Source organism: Pongo abelii, chromosome 5 (assembly GCF_028885655.2).
Source record: "Pongo abelii isolate AG06213 chromosome 5, NHGRI_mPonAbe1-v2.0_pri, whole genome shotgun sequence".
NCBI classification, from domain to species: domain Eukaryota; kingdom Metazoa; phylum Chordata; class Mammalia; order Primates; family Hominidae; genus Pongo; species Pongo abelii.
In genome coordinates, this window is record NC_071990.2 from 67,948,081 (window position 1) to 67,968,269 (window position 20,189).

The window sequence follows — 20,189 nt, forward strand, 5'->3', positions numbered from 1 at the left end:
AGGGGGATTTTAAATTTAAATTTATACCTAACAAGTAGGGAGATATTTATATTATTTACAAAGCCCCACAGTAGAAAATCTATTCAGGCCTCCCCAGTGATAGAGGAAAAGGATAGAAAATTGTGTGGAAGACAAAGGACAGAAAATCGGTTCCTTGGTATTGAGTCCAGCTAAGAGTACTCCAAAGTTGATCTGAACAACCAGCTCCTCCTTCCTCTCCGGTTCCACGGTAACAACATAAACATCCAGCACACACAGAGGGTTCACGTTCTAAAACAACAAGACATGTGAAGGACCTGGTTGAGATCACGAAGTCATTGTGATCTATAAGGCAGACACACTAACAATATTCAGGGAGTTCACCATTTGGTGTTCTCAGTGCTTGGTGATGGGACTTTTTATCTTGTCCTAGGTAATGTGTAATTTGTGAATGGCATTCGAGTTGAGTAGCTGTTCTCAACCTAATGGTTTCAAGTTAGTAAGAAATAATAAGCCAATTTTCATATGACTTCAATGTCCCTATTCCTCTCCCACTGGGGAAATCATAGCATTCATTTGTTGCTTGAGGACCTTGGTTAGTTGGTTTCTTTTTTTTTTTTCCCCCACTTCTTTAGCACTAAACCACCTCAACTATTCTGGCCTGGAGCAAAACTTCCTTGGTAAGTCTGACCACCAGTCTTTGGAAGTCCATTCCAATAAGGCCATCAATAGTTTCTTCTGAAAGGCTTTTCTATGTTTGTTCTTGGTATTATCACAGTTCTCTTTCAATTATTTGAGAAGAGAAGTTACCCAGTTGGGTTTCCTATCCAATCCTACCCAAGAACAACAACAACAACAAAAAGGTGAGAGATAGATACATGGCCATCTGCAAAGACCACCAGCCACTGATGTTCTTCATGGGCAAGGTCCTCTTGAAGGCATAGCTGCAGTGAGGAGCTTGCACAGTCCCAGAATCTTTTGCAGCAGCATAAAGGAGGTAAGTTCAGTACCTGAAAACAAGCTCATCTTCATTTTCCTCATGATAAGTCCATGTTTGCTGTACACAAGCCTCACTTTCCTCTTGTAATGACCAATGTATCACTCCCTAGTCTACCACTGTCCTTTCAATGTAATTGTCTTCTCACTGAGCAGAGCTAACACGGTGTCCTACTTGTACTACAGCAGCTGGTCTTTAACTCTGCCTCACCATAGTCCCAAGTAGCTTGCCAATCTTGTGGCTAGACACTTGGTGACCCCAAAAAGTTGGGCCCTTAGTTGTTGGAATAAATGGGAACAATTTTATTTTTTTCAATTTTATTCTTCTTAAGACTATTTATTTGTCTAGATGGCTTGATAACACTTTTGGGTGATGGCTGAGGGGTCTATATGCAAAATTAAGTCAAAAGGCCCCTTGGTTATTTTACATTTAAACCTCAGTGTGAATTCAGAGAGCTCATTGGTTATGATATGAGATGGGGATATTTGGCAGTTTACCTTGCTTTGCTTTACCTAGAATCCTCTCACAACTCTGTCTTGTTTGCGGTTATTTACCTTTCAATTTGTCATATACCTCTATTAGTTTTCTTTTTATATTGTCTTCTATGATTTCTTTATTCACTCATTTGCTAAATAAATTTTACTCTTAGAAAAATTCCTTTCTTTATCTACATAGCTACTTTCAATTATCTCATTCATTCTAGTGGTTTTTACTATTACTTATATGGATGGATCACAAATCAAAATACTAATCCTTAATGGTCTACCAAGTCTCAGTGCTGTAATCACAATTTGTTACTGGAAAATCTTAACTGAATGCAAACCGTGTTTCAAATAACAACCAAATTTATAATTTTTCAATAACAACCAAAATTATAATTTTTTTCAAAATAATCTTATTCATTGAAGTTTTATTAATATTCAAACAGAGTTTCAAATACTTCATCTTCTTTTCATATTTTTTAGTGTAAGGACTATAGATTTTTCCTTAAGAACAGCTATCCCACATGTCCTGTGATTTATCTTCTCATCATCACTATCCTAGATGATACCTTCATAGCACCCTGAAAGAATGTTGCAACTGTTTCTAAACTTTTGTTTTTCCAATGACAAACAGTAGATCATTGATATAGCTTGTCCCTGCTCAAATCTCTTGTTGAATTATACTTCTCGATGCTGGAGATAGGGCCTGGTGTTTGGGTCATGGGGGTGGATCCCTCATGGTTTAGTGCTATCTTCGTGATAGTGAGTGAGTTCTTGCAAAATTTAGTTGTTTAAATGTGTGTTATCAGGGGACTATGCCTCCATTATTTCAATGTAGGTTCTTTCTGTTTTCCATAAGTGTCAGCCAGCTGAGAAATAAACAGAAAGAGTACAAAGAGAGGAATTTTACAGCTGGGCCACCGGGGGTGACATCACATAGTGGTAAGACCATGATGCCCACCTGAGGCTCAAACCAGCAAGTTTTTTATTAAATGTTTCAAAAGGGGAGGAGGTGTAAAACAGGGAGTAGGTACAAAGATCACATGCTTCAAAGGGCAAAAAGCAGAACGAAGATCACATAATTCTCAGGGAACAGGACAAAGGCAAAGCAGAACTACTGATAAAGGTCTATGTTCAGCTGTGCAGGTATTGTCTTGATAAACGTCTTAAACAACAGAAAACAGGGTTCGAGAGCAGAGAACCAGTCTGACTACAAATTTACCAGGGCAGAGTTTTTTCCCCACCCTAGTAAGCCTGAGAGTACTGCAGGAGACCAGGGCATATCTCAGTCCTTATCTCAACTGCATAAGACAGACACTCCCAGAGCAGCTGTTTATAGACCTCCCCCAAGAATGCATTCCTTTCCCAGGGTATTAATATTAATATTCCTTGCTAGGAAAAGAATTTAGCGGTATCTCTCCTACTTGCACGTCCATTTATAGGCTCTCTGCAAGAAGAAAAATATGGCTCTTTTTGCCCAACCCTGCAGGCAGTAGGAATTTATGGTTGTCTTCCCTTGTTCCCTACAAATCGCTGTTATTCTGTTCTTTTTCAAGGTGCACAGATTTCATATTGTTCAAACACACATGTTTTACAATCAATCTGCACAGTTAACACAATTATCACAGTGGTCCTGAGGTGACATACATCCTCAGCTTATGAAGATAACAGGATTAAGAGATTAAGACAGGCATAAGAAATTTAAAAAGTATTATTTGGGAACTGATAAATATCCATATTAAAATGAAATCTTCACAATTTATGTTCCTCTGCTGTGGCTCCAGCCAGTCCCTCCGTTTGGGGTCCCTGATTTCCTAAAACATTGTGTGACACCTCGCTCCCACCTCTCTCTTTCTCTCCCTCTCTCACTCCTGCTGTGTCCATGTGATGTGCCTACTCCCTCTTTGCCTTCTTCAATGATTGTAAGCTCTCTGAGGCCTCCCCAGAAGCCAAGTAGATGCTAGCACCACACTTCCCTTAATCCTGCAGAACCATAAGCCAAGTAAACCTCTTTTCTTTATAAATCACTCAGTATCAGTTATTTATTTATAGCAATGCAAGAACTGCCTAATACAATCATCAATGTGAATTCTCACATTATACAGCCCCAATTATATTTCTACTCAATTCAGAAAAGAGTCATAATTCTACTTCATACTGACTTTAGTTATAATATTCTTTTTCAGCATTTAATATTTTATTTTTTACATCTATTATTTCAAACACCATAGACTCATACTTGTATAATATTCTGTATATTATTCCTTAATTTGAACTCTTTATTCTACACATAATAATATTTGTAACTGCCAAATATATCTATTACCTAAGGCCCATCACTACCATTAATCTTGCCTCATAGTCATTCTGGCAAGCATTCTTTCCTTACACATTATGAGAAAATATTAGGAAAATATTTTCTTCCATTAAATTATGTTAGTTACAAATTTTACCAAAATTTGTTTTAGTCTTTTCTTCATTTGAGTAGTTTAAAGATAATATGTACCTGAATTGTAGTTGTGCAACTATGAAAGAAAACAGGTTGGTGCAGGTAGAGGCGAGGATTAGGTGACAAAGCATTGCTTTCTTTCACTATTCAACTTCAGGTTTTCAGGTACCACAGATAAATGTAGATTTAAAACTCATTGTTTTACAAGACACTTAATAAGAGAAAAATTTCCCCGTCTTGTAAGATTTGCAAAAGTTGTCTTCCTTTGCCTAATGGAGATTTCTAATATAGGACATCAAGACTCTGAGAAGTAATACAGTAAGACAACCATTACAACTTTGTGGGACCCAGAATGCCAAAATATACCAAATGCATTGGTATTATAGAATGTTTTCATGAAATAACTATGGATATTCCATGAATTTAGTGTGTCTTTGTGTACAGATTAGAAAGAGTTAGTATAGAACAATGTAAACATACACAAAAGATGACTTCTAATGTTTTATTGTTTTTAATTTTAAAATTCAGTCTTTATTTATAAAATGGTTATCTCACACTTTTTGAAGATTGCATCCCACATCTACTCAACCTCAGCTCAAGACATGCTCACTTATTTAGTATCAGTGACAATACCAATCTGTTGCATAATGGTTTGTGTTGCATATCCTGATTATTTTCTAGAATGCATTTTCTCTGTTGTCTGTATTTAGAAGTTTCTGCTTATCATTTCTTCAGTGAACACTTAAGTCACTTAAAATAAGTTCCTCTATTGAGGGTCTCATACCTGCCAATATATGTTAGCAGGTGTATAAATTGGTGCACCTGTTTTATAAAATTGTTTGGTAATATCTACTAAAGTTAAACATATATAAACTCATGACCTACCAATACTAAAATTGAATATACTCTTAACGGAAATGAGTGCCTATGGCTGTAAAAGACAAGAGAAAGAATAGAGCAGCAGGAACTCAGCACTATCTGCCTAGAGATAGTGACCTATGTATTGGTGGCCATGGCCCGCAATCACCAGTAGCTTTGGCACATAGGTCTAGCTTCTGGAATGACTAGGCATCCCTACATAGACCAGAGTTTTCCTGCACAGGCACAGGGCCCTAAGCCTGCACAGGTGCCTGTGTTCCAGTCTGCAGTTGTGTTAAAATCAAGCCATTGAGTGTGCTTCTACTAAGGCAGTGGTTCCCGTAATTTTTGCAGACATCAATATCACTTGAAGAGCTTGTTAAACTGCAGATCAATGAGTCCTACAACCAGGAGCCCTGATATTTACATTGGAGGCATATGTGCTGCTGATCCAGGAGCCACACTTTGGGAATTATGGCATTAAACAGTGCGGTTACCTACTTATTGCTTACATTTAATTATAAATGGCGATCCATCTTCCCAATTTAGTTCCAGAAAAACAATATTTATCCATTAAATATTGTAGTGCATGATTTATGACAGTTGAAGAATGAACAAATAACATGGTTCTGTCACAAATTCCTGCAAGCTGGTTACTGATGTGCTTTTAGCAATCCCCTCCACCCTCCCCATGGCTGGAGCTACCAGGCTACATAACTCTGGCTGCAAGCACCACTTCCATTTACCCCCAGTGCCGTAGAAATACTACCATTTTCCATGTGTGTCATAGTGGGGAAAATTTAGAAGGATTGTGTTAAATAATCAACATTGTTATAATGAGGGGCAAACTTGATCGTATGCCTTGCTAACCCATAAGATATCATGATTTAACACTAAACCATACTGTTTTTTACAAACATTGATGCAAAGTTAACAACAAAAAATAAACTTTACCTGTCACCTATAACAACCTCAAATTGGAAATAATTAAGATTTATATATATATGAGAAAGGATATCTAAACAATCAGATATTTCATAACACTGATGAGAAATGAAATATTGCCTCATGAAAACATGGTGGCTCTCACACAGACGATGTAAAAATAAAACATTCCATGCTTATGGATAGGAAAAATCAATATTGTGAAAATGGCCATATTGCCCAAAGTAATTTGTAGATTCAATGCTATTCCCATCAAGCTACCACTGACTTTCTTCACATAATTAGAAAAAACTACCTTAATTTTCATATGAAACCAAAAAAGAGCCCGTATAGCCAAGACAATGCTAAGCAAAAAGAACAAAGCTGGAGGCATCATGCTAACTGACTTCAAACTCTACTACTAGGCTACAGTAACCAAAACTGCATGGTACTGGCACCAAAAGAGATATATAGACCAATGGAACAGAAAAGAGGTCTCAGAAATAATGTCACACATCTACCACAATCTGACCCTTGACAAACCTGACAAAAACAAACAATGGGGAAAGGATTCCCTATTTAATAAATGGTTCTGGGAAAACTGGCTACCTATATGTAGAAAGCTGAAACTGGATCCTGGATCCCTTCCTTACACCTTATACAAAAATTAATTCAAGATGGATTAAAGACTTAAATGTTAGACCTAAAACCATAAAAACCCTAGAAGAAAACCTAGGCAATACCATTCAGGACATAGGCATGGGCAAAGACTTCATGACTAAAACACCAAAAACAATGGCAACGAAAGCCAAAATGGACAAATGGGATCTAATTAAACTAAAGCGCTTCTGCATAGCAAAAGAAACTATCACCAAAGTTAACAGGCAACCTACAGAATGGGAGAAAATTTTTTCAATCTATCCATCTGACAAAGGGCTAATATCCAGAATCTGGAAGGAACTTATACAAATGTACAAGAAAAACACAAACAACCCCATCAAAAAGTGGGCTAAGGATACGCACAGGTACTTTTCAAAAGAAGACATTTATGTGGCAAAAAAACATGAAAAAAAGCTCATCATCACTGGTCATTAGAGAAATGCAAATCAAAACCACAATGAAATATCATTTCACACCAGTTAGCATGGTCAGGAAACAACAGATGCTGGAGAGGATGTGGAGAAATAGGAACGCTTTTACACCATTGGTGGGAGAGTAAATTAGTTCAACCATTGTGGAAGACAGTGTAGTGATTCCTCAGGGATCTAGAACTAGAAATACCATTTGACCCAGCAATCCCATTACTGGGTATATACTCAAAGGATTGTAAATCATTCTACCATAAAGACACATGCACACGTATGTTTAGTGCAGCACTATTCACAATAGCAAAGACTTGAAACCAAACCAAATGCCTATCAATGTTAGACTGGATAAAGAAAATGTGACACATATATGCCATGGAATACTATGCAGCCATAAAAAAGGATGAGGTCATGTCCTTTGCAGGGACATGGATGAAGCTGGAAACCATCATTCTCAGCAAACTAACACAGAAACAGAAAACCAAATACCGCATGTTGTCACTCATAAATGGGAGTTTAACAATAAGAACATATGGGCACAGGGAGGGAAACATCACACACTAGGGCCTGTCGGAGGGTGAGGGTCAAGGGGAAGGATAGCGTTAGGAGAAATACTTAATGTAGATGAAGGGTTGATGGGTGCAGCAAACCACCATGGCACATGTATACCTATATAACAAACCTGCACATTCTGCCCGTGTATCCCAGAACTTAACGTATTAAAAAAAAAAAAAGAAACAAAGATTGCATACTATATAATGGCATTTACATGAATAATTCGAGCAGAAAAATGTAGTGATTGTCTTTGGAAAGTATTGCATGAAGAATGCACAAAAGAGTTTTCTGGGATGTTGGAAATTTACATTTTGATCTGGTTGGTGGTTGCGCAAGTATATTGATTTTTTGGTTAAAAATGAATTGTATAGTAAACAATTTCTCCTCTTCAAGAGCTTAGAGAATACAAGGGATATAAATATATTTATGTTTTTCTTTTTGCCAGTGACTGAGTAAGAATTGACATTTTCTCACAAGTCCTTATCTATAGGGAAGGTATTACTGGTCACATTTTTAAGGTAGGGAATTGAGATGTCTAGTACCTTACATGAAGTAGTAAGGTTAAGGTAGAAATTCAGGTTTTTCTTCCTCCAAAAACCCTGTATTTTAATCATTATAGTGTATCATTTCTCTGCAGATAGTTTGAAGTTTATTATTATAATTAATAATTTTAAATGGGTGCCATTATAAAAGGCAGAGTTTCTGTCAGATTCATCTTTGTATTCCTATTGTCCAGCACAGTTTTCAGCACAGAATAACCACTTAGTATTACTTGAATAATAGTTGAATGGCTGTAAACCTATGAAGTAATTTATAAATGAATATTGTATGTTTTTAAAATTATTACTTATATAATATTATTTTCATTATATTGTTATTTATTTTATTTTGATTATTTTATTCCAAATTCTTTTAAAGATTCCAATCTAATGTGTTTTGACTCCCATGTTATGCTGAAAAATATTAAAATAAATTTAATTGAAAATAATTACAACTATATGAAGAATTGTATAAGATCAATACGCATTAAGCAAACACATTTATGAAAGAAACCATTATGTTTTGAGAAAGTACTAATTCTTTTGCTTTTACAGTTTTATGAGAATGTTTAAATCATTGTATTTTGGAAAATAATAATTTACCTAAACATTTTATATCTAAATACTTTCTCTTTGAAATGGATGGCAGCTGGAATCCAGCTGTCAAAGAAAAATTATTGCCAGTTACTGAGAAGGCAGAAATACTATATTTAAATAGAAAATATACTTTCCTCTCTGCTGAAAAAAATGATTATTGCTGCATTGAAATTTGATTCACTTGACATTGGACAATTTTGCAGCAGGACACTCATCATCAGAATGTGGGAACCTAACACAAAAGTCTGCATATCGGAATGTAAAAACCTATCACTATGGTGTTTGGTACATGCATTATCACTAGTAATAAATAACTACATTCCTCTTCAAGCTTATTTTCACTTCAAGAATTTCCTAACGAAACACCAAGAAACACCAATCCAAATTATTTCTCATTTGAATGTATTTTTTGCAAATTCATTGAAGAATAATTTCTGCACAATTAGCTGTACCTATTTAAAGTGAACAGTTTGATGGATTTTCACATATGCGTACATTCATGGAACTAAAATTCCAATAAAAATACATTTTTATCACACCAAACATATTAATATTCCTCATGTCTTTAGATTCTGTCCATACGCAACCATTGACTGGCTTTCTGTTATAGAGAGAACTCTATTGTGTATACATCTATATAAAGGATATTACACAGTACATATATATTTTGTATAGATATTTTGCTCATCATAGTGATTTAATACTCATCCATGTTGTTGCATGTGTCAATAATTCATTGCTTTTATTAATAAGTAAGTTTCCATTGTATAGCTATGGAGTAACTTATCCATTCATTTGTAAATAAAAATTTAGTTTTAGTTAAAACAATACTCATAATATAGCTAATGAAATAACTATTAAGTATTCTATACATTATTTTAGTGTTTGCTAGGCATTTATAAATTTAAGCAAATGAAATCAATATCTTATTCATTTTATAACTTGACATTTTCAGAGTATCTGTCCTGTGTGAGAAAGTGTTCAACAACCTAAGTATACAACAGGAAGCATAATACAAAATTCTCACTCTCATGGAACAAAATTTGGTGAGAGGAGGGTCTCTACAGATCTGTGTATACAAATCCAAATGAGCAATATTAGTATAGGTGCTAAGAAGGAAATAAGAGATAAGTAAGTGCCAGAGACTAACTAAAATAGAAAGATGTGAGCAGGCTTTTAAATAATATGGGTGGGGCAGGTTTCTCAGATATCTGCTTTGAGATGAGACATAGTTGAAGAGAAGGAACCAGTCATGGGAAAAACCAGTGGAAGAGTGTTCCTAACACAGGTCATAGTGAATATGGCAATCAAATGATATGAAGACAAATGAGCAGGGAGAAGGAGTGGTCTCTTGCAGTTGGAATATATTGAACAAGAGAAAAATTTAAAGGGAGAGTTTGGAAATGTGGATTGCACACAGATATGTTTAGCCATGAAAGCCATAGGTAATAAGTTTGGTTTGATGCGTTTATTTGTTTTAAAACTAAAAAATTATGTGATCTGGCTTGTAAAATAGCATTTTGGCTACTAAGTGGATAATGAGGGTAAAATTTGAATCAAAATTGAGTGTTACAATGTTATTGTAGTGCCACCAGTGAGAGTTGAGGTTGATTTAAAAAATCTGGAGACATACCAGAGTGGGAGAATTTAAAATTTGCTACAGTACTCATTGATGTATTCAGTGTAAATGGGGTGGGGTTGTTGAGAAAAAAAGGTTGAATCAGGAATGATTCATAGTTATTTGGCCTCAGAATGAGCTGAGACCCACTGAGAGCAAGAATAGACAAGAAAGATTTTGGAATGGGAAAATAGAAAATGCAAATGTGAATATATTATATTTAACATTATTTTTGACATGCAAACAATAATATTTTTTGCTGGATAATGGATATAAGAAACCCAAGATTATAAAAGTGACCAACACTAAAGATGCAAATGTAACATTTATCAGCAAATATACATATATACATATATATTTATACACACACACACACACACATACATATATGCAAAGCTAGGTCTGCTTTCAGAAATTCCAGTATTCTAAGGTTTGTCAGAGAAAGAAGAAAAGTCAAATGAGAATGCAAATAGTGGCAGTTGAGAATAATACACAGCCAAGTACAACGCTGTGCAAGATTGGTGATCCTGACAAAAGCAATTTGAGTAGTAGATTTGAAAGATGACCTAAAGATTCAAAAGTAAATGTAATGAAGGTATTCTTTTCAGGAAGATTCATGCAAAATACACTTATATGCTAATAAAAATGAGCCAGAGGAAAGGAGAAGTCAACATTAGAGATGAAGGAGGGCAGAGCTGTAGAAAAGCATTTCTTGAGAAAGCAAGGTTGAATGGGTTCCAAGACACAAGTAGAAGGATTTGTCTTTGGTAAGACGGGGTCACATTTCCATTGTAATAGAAGGAAAGAGAGATTATATAATTTATAATATTAATTTTATAATTAATACACCATGGAATTTTTCCCATATCCTTCCATGTTGAATAACATCCGTTGTAAACCCTGGTTTTATTCTTTTTTACTTATTTATATATTTATTTATTTATTATTATACTTTGATTTTCAAGATCTAAGGGAAGAACATTTTGGAAAGTTTAAGAAATAAAAAAAAAGAATAGTGAGCCTGGCACGGTGGCTCACACCTGTAATCCCAGCACACTGGGAGGCCGACGCGGGTGGATCACTTGAGGTCTGGAGTTTGAGACCAGTCTGACCAACATGGAGAAACCCCATCTCTACTAAAAATACAAAATTAGCCAAGTGTGGTGGGGCATGCCTGTAATCCCAGCTACTCGGCTGAGGCAGGAGAACCATTTAAACCCCGGAGGCGGAGGTTGCTGTGAGGGGAGATTGCGCCATTGCACACTAGCCTGGGCAACAAGAGCGAAACTCTGTCTCAAAAAAAAAAAAAAAAGTAGACATTAGTAAAAATAATAGATAGTGAAGGTTTCTACTGAAAGATTTCTTTCTTGTTTTTTTTTTTTTTTTTTTTTTTTTGACTGAAAGATTTCTTAATGCATCTCAGGGGAATCTGTATAACGTTTTGATCACAGTTCTCCCATCCAAGCACTAACCAGGCCCGACCCTGATTAGCCCACAAGATCAGAGGAGATCGGGTAGTATGCCCTTAGCGTTGATTACACTTCTACAATCAATTTAAAACATTTCTTAGTAATATATTAACCAAATTGAAAATAATTCAAGTCAATCATTTAGCTTTCTAATCATACGCCCAAGGTGACCTTACATGACAAGATTAGTGAAAGTCGGAGCTGCCTTTCTGTTTGTTCCCTTGGAATCCCCTCAGTTTTACAAAGCCAGTGTCCTTTATTTATTGCTTAGTGTCCTTTGCTGACAATAATACACTCAACTGCCTGCTCCCAGAAACCACAGGAAATTGCTACAAGCAGAAGTCACTTCGACTTTGGGTAACTTATTTTACCCTCTTTCCTTCAAATCCTAACATAGGTGTACATGCACAAATACACGCACACACACAAACTTCTTAGATTCCTGCAAGTATAAATAATAAATGTTGTACATGTGACTCATTTAAAAATATATTCATGAGCTTTTAATACTACTCTGCTTGTTTTTAGCAAAGTTTTGTTCCATATATTATGCTTTTTGTTTTTTATTTTTTTTTATTTTTATTTTTTGAGATGGAGTCTCTCTGTTGCCCTGGCTGGAGTGCAGTGGCGCTATCTGGGTTCACTGCAACCTCTGCCTCCTGGGTTCAGAGATTCACCTGCGTCAGCGTACTGAGTAGCTGGTACCACAGGTGCATGCCATTATGCACGGCTAATTTTTGTATTTTTGGTAGAGACGGGCTTTCATCATGTTGATCAGGCTGATCTCAAACTGCTTTAAAATCAAGTGATCCGCCTGCCTCGGCCTCCAAGAGTGCTGGGATTACAGGTGTGAGCCACCGCGCCCTGCCAAAATTCTGTGTCTTTAATTAAACTAAGAATGACTAATTTTAGACTACAAGATTTTATAGTGTGTATATGTACATTAAGAGTTAGGCTGGACACAGTGGCTCATGCCAGTAATCAGTGAACATTGAGAGGCCAAGGTGGAAGAATTACTTAAAATCAGAAGTTCAAGACAGCCTGGGCAACATAGCAAGACCATGTCTCTACAGGTGGCATGCACCTATAGTCCTAGCTACTCAGGAGGTTGAGGTGGGGTGATCACTTCAGCTGTGATCCAGCCGTTATACTCCAGCAAGGGTGACAGAATAAGACCATGTCTCAAAAAAAAATCAATATAAAAGATTTTAGCCTAGAAATGTGCCATATCATGTTTTCCAATTAAGTACTGCTGGGAAATTGTAAGACTATCTTTTTCTAATTGCATGAATTTATTGGGCAAAATTATTAATGGAGACTTATTATCAAATTTGATTGTTTTAATATGATATCTAACTTATTATACATCTAGAGTTGTGCAAGTTATATAATTTCAAATTAAAATATATTGCATAAATTTACATATTACAATATCTATGTTTACACCTCTATTGATTGCTATAAATATTCTACAGATTTTATATAAAATAATGGGAGATAGGGCCCTAAATTTTGATAATAAAATGATATACTTAATAAAATATCATTAATACCTGAGGTTGTCATCAAAAAGCCATGACATAGATTTTAAACAGGTTATATTCCATATCCCAAACTAGCTAGATAATTAGTCTAACTGTGCATGGTATTTCTATATTCTCCTGTATAATTTGCATCAGAAAACATTTTAATGTTCATGAAAATAAATTTATTTTGCAAAATAAATACAATTTTTTTTAGGGTTGATTTGAAGCAAGCTATTTGATAAGTAAATATAAAATAATTATATATTTTATATGTATGCAGTGCTCATCTTAAGAGCACTGATTCACTTAAAAATACAAACTGATTAGCTGAAAGAGGAAGTCAAATTGTCCCTGTTTGCAGATGACATGATTATATATTTAGAAAACCCCATCATCTCAACCCAAAATCTCCTTAAGATGGTAAGCAACTTCACCAAAGTCTCAGGATACAAAATCAATGTGCAAAAATCAGAAGCATTCTTATACACCAATAACAGACAAACAGAGAGCCAAATCATGAGTGAACTCCCATTCACAATTGCTTCAAAGAGATTAAAATACCTAGGAATCCAACTTACAAGGGATGTGAAGGACCTCTTCAAGGAGAACTACAAACCACTGCTCAATGAAATAAAAGAGGACACAAACAAATGGAAGCACATTCCATGCTCATGAATAGGAAGAATGAATATCGTGAAAATGGCAATACTTCCCAAGGTAATTTATAGATTCAATGCCATCCTCATCAAGCTACCAATGACTTTCTTCACAGAATTGGAAAAAAAAAAATACTTTAAAGTTCATATGGAACCAAAAAAGAGCCCACATTGTCAAGTCACTCCTAAGCCAAAAGAACAAAGCTGGAGGCATCATGCTAACTGACTTCAAACTATACAACAAGGCTATAGTAATTAAAACAGCATGGTACTCTTACCAAAACAGAGATATAGACCAATGGAACAGAACAGAGCCCTCAGAAATAATGCCACACATCTACAACCATCTCATCTTTGACAAACCTGACAAAAACAAGAAAAGGGGAAAGGATTCCCTATTTAATAAATGGTGCTGGGAAAACTGGCTACCCATATGTAGAAAGCTGAAACTGGATCCTGGATCCCTTCCTTACACCTTATACAAAAATCAATTCAAGATGGATTAAAGACTTAAATGTTAGACCTAAAACCATAAAAACCCTAGAAGAAAACCTAGGCAATACCATTCAGGACACAGGCATGGGCAAGGACTTCATGTCTAAAACACCAAAAGCAATGGCAACAAAAGCCAAAATTGACAAATGGGATCTAATTAAACTAAACAGCTTCTGCACAGCAAAAGAAACTACCATCAGAGTGAACAGGCAACCTACAGAATGGGAGAAAATTTTTGCAATCTAGTCATCTGACAAAGGGCTGTTATCCAGAATCTATAAATAACTCAAACAAATTTACAAGAAAAAAACAAACAACCCCATCAAAAAGCGGGCAAAGGATATGAACAGACACTTCTCAAAAGAAGACATTTATGCAGCCAACAGACACATGGAAAAATGCTCATCATCACTGGCCATCAGAGAAATGCAAATCAAAACCACAGTGAGATACCATCTCACACCAGTTAGAATGGTGATCATCAAAAAGTCAGGAAACAACAGGTGCTGGAGAGGATGTGGAGAAATAGGAACACCTTTACACTGTTGGTGGGACTGTAAACTAGTTCAACCATTGTGGAAGACAGTGTGGTGATTCCTCAAGGGTCTAGAACTAGAAATACCATTTGACCCAGCCACCCCATTACTGGGTATACACCCAAAGGAATATAAATCATGCTGCTATAAAGACACATGCACACGTATGTTGATTGAGGCACTATTCACAATAGCAAAGACTTGGAACCAACCCAAATGTCCATCAATGATAGACTGGATTAAGAAAATGTGGCACATATACACCATGGAATACTATGCAGACATAAAAAACGATGAATTCATGTCCTTTGTAGGACATGGATGAAGCTGGAAACCATAATTGTGAGCAAACTATCGCAAGAACAGAAAACCAAACACCACATGTTCTCACTCATAGGTGGGAATTGAACAATGAGAACACTTGGACACAGGAAGGGGAACATCACACACCGGGGACTGTCATGGTGTGGGGAGAGGTTGGAGGGATAGCATTGGGAGGTATACCTAATGTAAATGACAAGTTAATGGGTGCAGCACACCAACATGCACATGTATACATATGTAACAAACCTGCACATTGTGCACATGTACCCTAGAACTGAAAGTATAATAAAATAATAATAAAAAATACAAACTGATTTTAATAATGTAAAGACATGGCTATAGTACTAATACTTCTTTTTAAAAACATAAGTTGAAATTGTTCTGTTTTGATTCATATGTTTATGTTTCACAGAATGAAGCTGTTGAAGACATAATATTTTATTTTATTATAATCAGCATTCGCTTAAGCTTGCTTTTTGTTACAGTATCGAAACTTTCCAATCAGACTTAACTTTCAAAATAAAACAACTATCCATTCATGTGCCTCATTTTTGCATAAACATTTTAGTAAAATTTGAATTTATCTTTTTTATATTTGTAAACAATAAAGTATTTATTTCAAAGTTACTTGATAAATTTCTGAAGAGAGAAATAACCAACTATGCCTTTTCATCTTTTCCCTAATGAGGTAGTATCTTGATAAACCAACCTGGCAGTTACTCAACTTTTTTTTCTTAAGTAGTTAAAAATCACTCAGTGAATAGTTAAAGGAATTGAATATATTACATGTTTTCAACACCTGGAGCATAATTTTAACATGAGTTTAAAAAAATAGTTCTCTATAAGGAATATAATTTTTCTGATTTTGACATTTTGATTACCTTGACAAAATTACTGGTGTGCATATCTATGTCTTTGAAATCATGGCAACTAGGTTATTTTCTATTCCACCATTGTACCCATAGATTAAAACTATCTCTGTTAGCATTTAGTGGTTAATTAACAGCATATATAGCAGCATATATACCACATATATTGAATAATAATTATACAATATATATGTAAATGTTGGTATATATGCTGGTATTACACATACCCACACACAAGCACACATATAGTGACTGAGAAAATTGGCTTCAAATTCACAGAGAATTTGGTTTCACCACTTGCCTTGGCTTCCATCACTGTGGTTAATGAAGATAATATCCAACAGGTGGAGAGATCCATCGACAAAATATTTCTAAACCCCTAGTATAAATTTCAGTTTATTGTCAGAACCACACCCATAGTTTGTGTAGCCTAGGCATCTCTATTCAGATTTGTTTGTATGAGTTTTAAAAAACAGGATAGAAAACAATGCTTATTATATCTCCTTTAAAGTTTTTTTGAATTTAATAAGCATCAATATTTACCTGTACCTGTTTATTAGCCTAGCCTTTCTAAGCAAATTCCCACAATTCATCACGGCTAATCCAATATAAATATTACCTTCAAATAAATCTTTGTTTCACCAACTCTTCCCACATTATGGCCCTTATGCCCAGGCCGAATTTTCTTTTCTTTGCGGTCCCACAGTGCTTTGTTCATAGCCATGTAGAACAGCAATTACTTGCTCACAGATCTGTCTCTTATAATAGGTCAAATTCTTCTACAGCAGGGAGCATATTCTATTTCCTCTGATTATTCCCAAGTCTCTGTCAATGTTTATTGACTATGCAAGAATACTAAATTGTTTGCAACCATAACTGGAAGGGGAATGGCAATTTTCAAACTTAATCATAGCTGATCCTCACTATAAAGATAAGCAGATTTACCAAAAACCACAAAATTAATTGTACTGTTTTCTAAAACATTATTAGTAACCACATTAAAACCTTCAAAATACTCCTGACAAAAATGCCAAAATGCACAATTTATTATGCAGTTTATTGCATAATATGCAAAGCCATATTAGTAAATATGAATACAAGTGCCTGTCTCATTTCATCATTTCAAAGGAATTATCACTTTGCATTTCAAATTTGTGTTCATCAAGTAATGCAATAATGATAAGCACTTGGAATTTGAATATGAATACTAATCAGTGGATTTTTTTTCAAAGATACAACATCATTTGAATTTGCCACATTTCAACACATTCAGTAAAAACAGAACAATGTCCAATAATGAAAAATTTACTGTGCATAATATTCAATTGCTACAATTCTTTGTCAGAAGTCATACTTCTAAAATCACCATAATCTAATAATGTTACAAAGAACATTCTTAAAAAGAATGTTAATATTTATATTTAAAAAGAATGTTCTTTGCAATATAATTAGGTTATGGTGATTTTAGAAACATGAGAAAAAACAGATTTTAGAAGTATGGGAAAAAAACTGATTTTAGAAGTATGAGAAAATATCTTTTATGTTTGTAAATGTTTTGCAAAGCTGGTAAATTGGACATTTTATATATTGATTCAGAAGTATATATTACATGCAGATGCATATTAGCATTCAGACAAACTGCTTATACACATATATTACGCATGCATTTCAAAGTGGTATATATAATTATATAACGTGTCTGAGAAATCTTTCCTCAAAGCAATTTCAACAATTCTTATTCACAGAACTGTAATTACTTTAAAGGAACTACAATTAATATTAATAATGTATGTTGGGAAACTCCAGGATTGTGGGCACATTAAGAGACAAACATCAACCTGAAAAAGTACAATTGACATAAAGTAAAATATAAAGTTTAACTGTTGTCTAAAGGTGCCCTTATTCCATAAATCATAGACTTTCAACACATCTTATGGAACTGCAAATTATTCAAAAATAAGCACCAATATCTTTAAATATAAATAAACTCTCTGAGCCACTTAGAACAATTGGATACAGCTATCATATTTAAGTATTTTCCTATATTCAAAAAATAGTGAGATAAGTAAACAAGATTCACTTAATTCGAAAACAAGCAAGGAAAATTATGAATTATTACTCTTTAAAATCTTTCCACCTGTGCCATCTTTCTCCATCTTTTCACAACAGATAAGCTTATTTTAAGATTGGTTTATATTAAACATCTTCATTACCTTATCCCATTCACTCGACAGTCTACACAATCTAACTTTGTCCATTAACATTCCACTGGAATCACTTGAATTAGTGACCTCCTAATACCCTAATCCATGGTCTCTTGTCAATCATCATTTCCCTTCTTTAACCTTTCTGAAGTACCTGTACTGTTTGCTAGTCCTTTAGTTGAAGAAGTCCTGGTCTGTGTGCTACTGCTGGGTCCTTTTTTTATCTTTTTACCTACTTATTCTCTGCTTCTTGCTTGGTCTGGAGAACTGGAGAACCAGCAAAACTCACCCAATGATTGGGACAATGAATATGTTTTTCCAGTGTCATAACTGTAAGGCCTGAGAAATTTAAAATTTGGGTAATAATCAGGAGTCAAATATGACCACATAAAGAAGCAAATTTTTGGCAGGAGAAAAAGTACAATTTTACAATGAAAGACATCATGTTGAGTTATTGTTCTTAAAAAATTCATTTTGGAAAATAAATTTTTAAAAAATATGTTTAAAAAAGGGTACAGTCTCTTTGTAGTATCAAATAAGAAAGCCAGCAATTACACAAAAGTGTGAATAAGCTGTTGGACAAAACTTTGGATTTTATGCTATGGAACAATGGGGCATGATATTGATTTTCCCAAAATTTATGCTGCCAATCTTTTTAAAAATCTTCTTAACCACTTTAGAATACAAGTTTATGGATATCCATAGTTTCAATAGAGCAATATACTAGTGAATACTAAGCATACATCATTAGTCCAGACTTCAGCTCCAGAGCCATACATTCAATTACCTTTTGCACCTGTCTCCTTTGATATTCCAAGGTATCTTAAAATGAATATGCCTGACCAAACTCCACAAAGTGTCATTTCCCTACACAAATTTATTCAAAAACTTAGTACTTAAATCTTGAGTATAAATAAATACACATTAGAATAACATGTAAGTACCCTTTATGTCCAATTCCCACCTATGTTTTAGTTTCATACCCTAACACAGACCAGCTACTTTGTATTCTGAATCTATCACACTTTCACTCTTTTCTGAGATTTTTCTGATTTCATTTCCTACTTGCACATCCATTCCTCACCTATGTAGTCTGGACTTTTTCAAGTTTCAGATTTTCTCCATCATAGTTTCAGCTATCCTATAATTTAGCTTTTCTCCAGATTAGGTTTTCTCTAGAGAATCTCCCTTGATTCTTCACCTAATGCATTCAGTACAGATGGATTTGGGCAAGTTCTCACAGACTATAAATGATTAATTGATAGAGCAACTCTTCACTGATTTTAAAATTGCTCATTTACTATTAGACTTTAAAAATAGTCTGTAAATCCCTTGGAGAAAGAGATTGCACATTCCCCTTATTTATTCTAGTACCTTGTATAATACTCAAAATATTATAAATAAAGATATCATTAATTCTCTAAAACTTAGAATTTAAGACAAAGTGTCAAAACAGATTTTCAAAATAAAAGTAAAGCAGAAAATGAATTGACAAAATTATAAAATCTAAGACCTGACAAAATGCAATATAGATTAAAGGAAAGTATATGAGAAGGGAAAGGAACGAACAAAGGCATCAGTTGGGCAGAGTGTTGGTGACTTGGGAAGAGAAGAGTGGAATCCACAGTGACTAAACCAGAGAAAACCAGTGAATCAGAGAAACTGACAATAGCCATTCTGATGACAGAAAAGCAATGGATCTAAAGCATAATTTTATTACTATTTGTGTAGATATGGAGATTCATACAAACTGTCCTATCCTGTATTCCTGCAGTTTCTAATATAAGCAAAAGTGGAGTCATTTTTACAGCCAGTAACAGCCAGCACTGGGGCCGAGAGTGCTACGAATGTTGTATCCCACAAATTCTTGTTAAAGCCCTAGCCCACAACATGATGCTATTTGGATGTGGGGTCTTTGAAAGGTAATATGAGTTAAATAAGGTCATGATGGGATTAACATCCTTGTAAGAGGTGAAAGAAGGACCAAAATTCACTCATGCTCACTCTCACCATGTGAGAGCACAGTG

At 34.8% G+C, this 20,189-nt stretch overlaps 1 long non-coding RNA gene across 2 annotated transcripts in view; it reads left to right on the forward strand.

Annotated features, from left to right (window-relative positions):
• The first annotated feature begins 294 nt into the window (after window positions 1–294).
• The window catches only part of LOC129059774 (uncharacterized), a 39,501-nt gene continuing 19,606 nt past the window's right edge, over window positions 295–20,189 (forward strand). Inside the window, exons 1-3 of one of the 2 annotated variants that reach the window (XR_008525860.1) lie at window positions 295–412; window positions 615–659; window positions 758–962. This is a non-coding gene — a long non-coding RNA (uncharacterized LOC129059774). Of the gene's footprint in view, window positions 660–757; window positions 977–20,189 lie in introns of those variants that run through there. The other variant, XR_008525861.1, reaches the window with a different exon arrangement.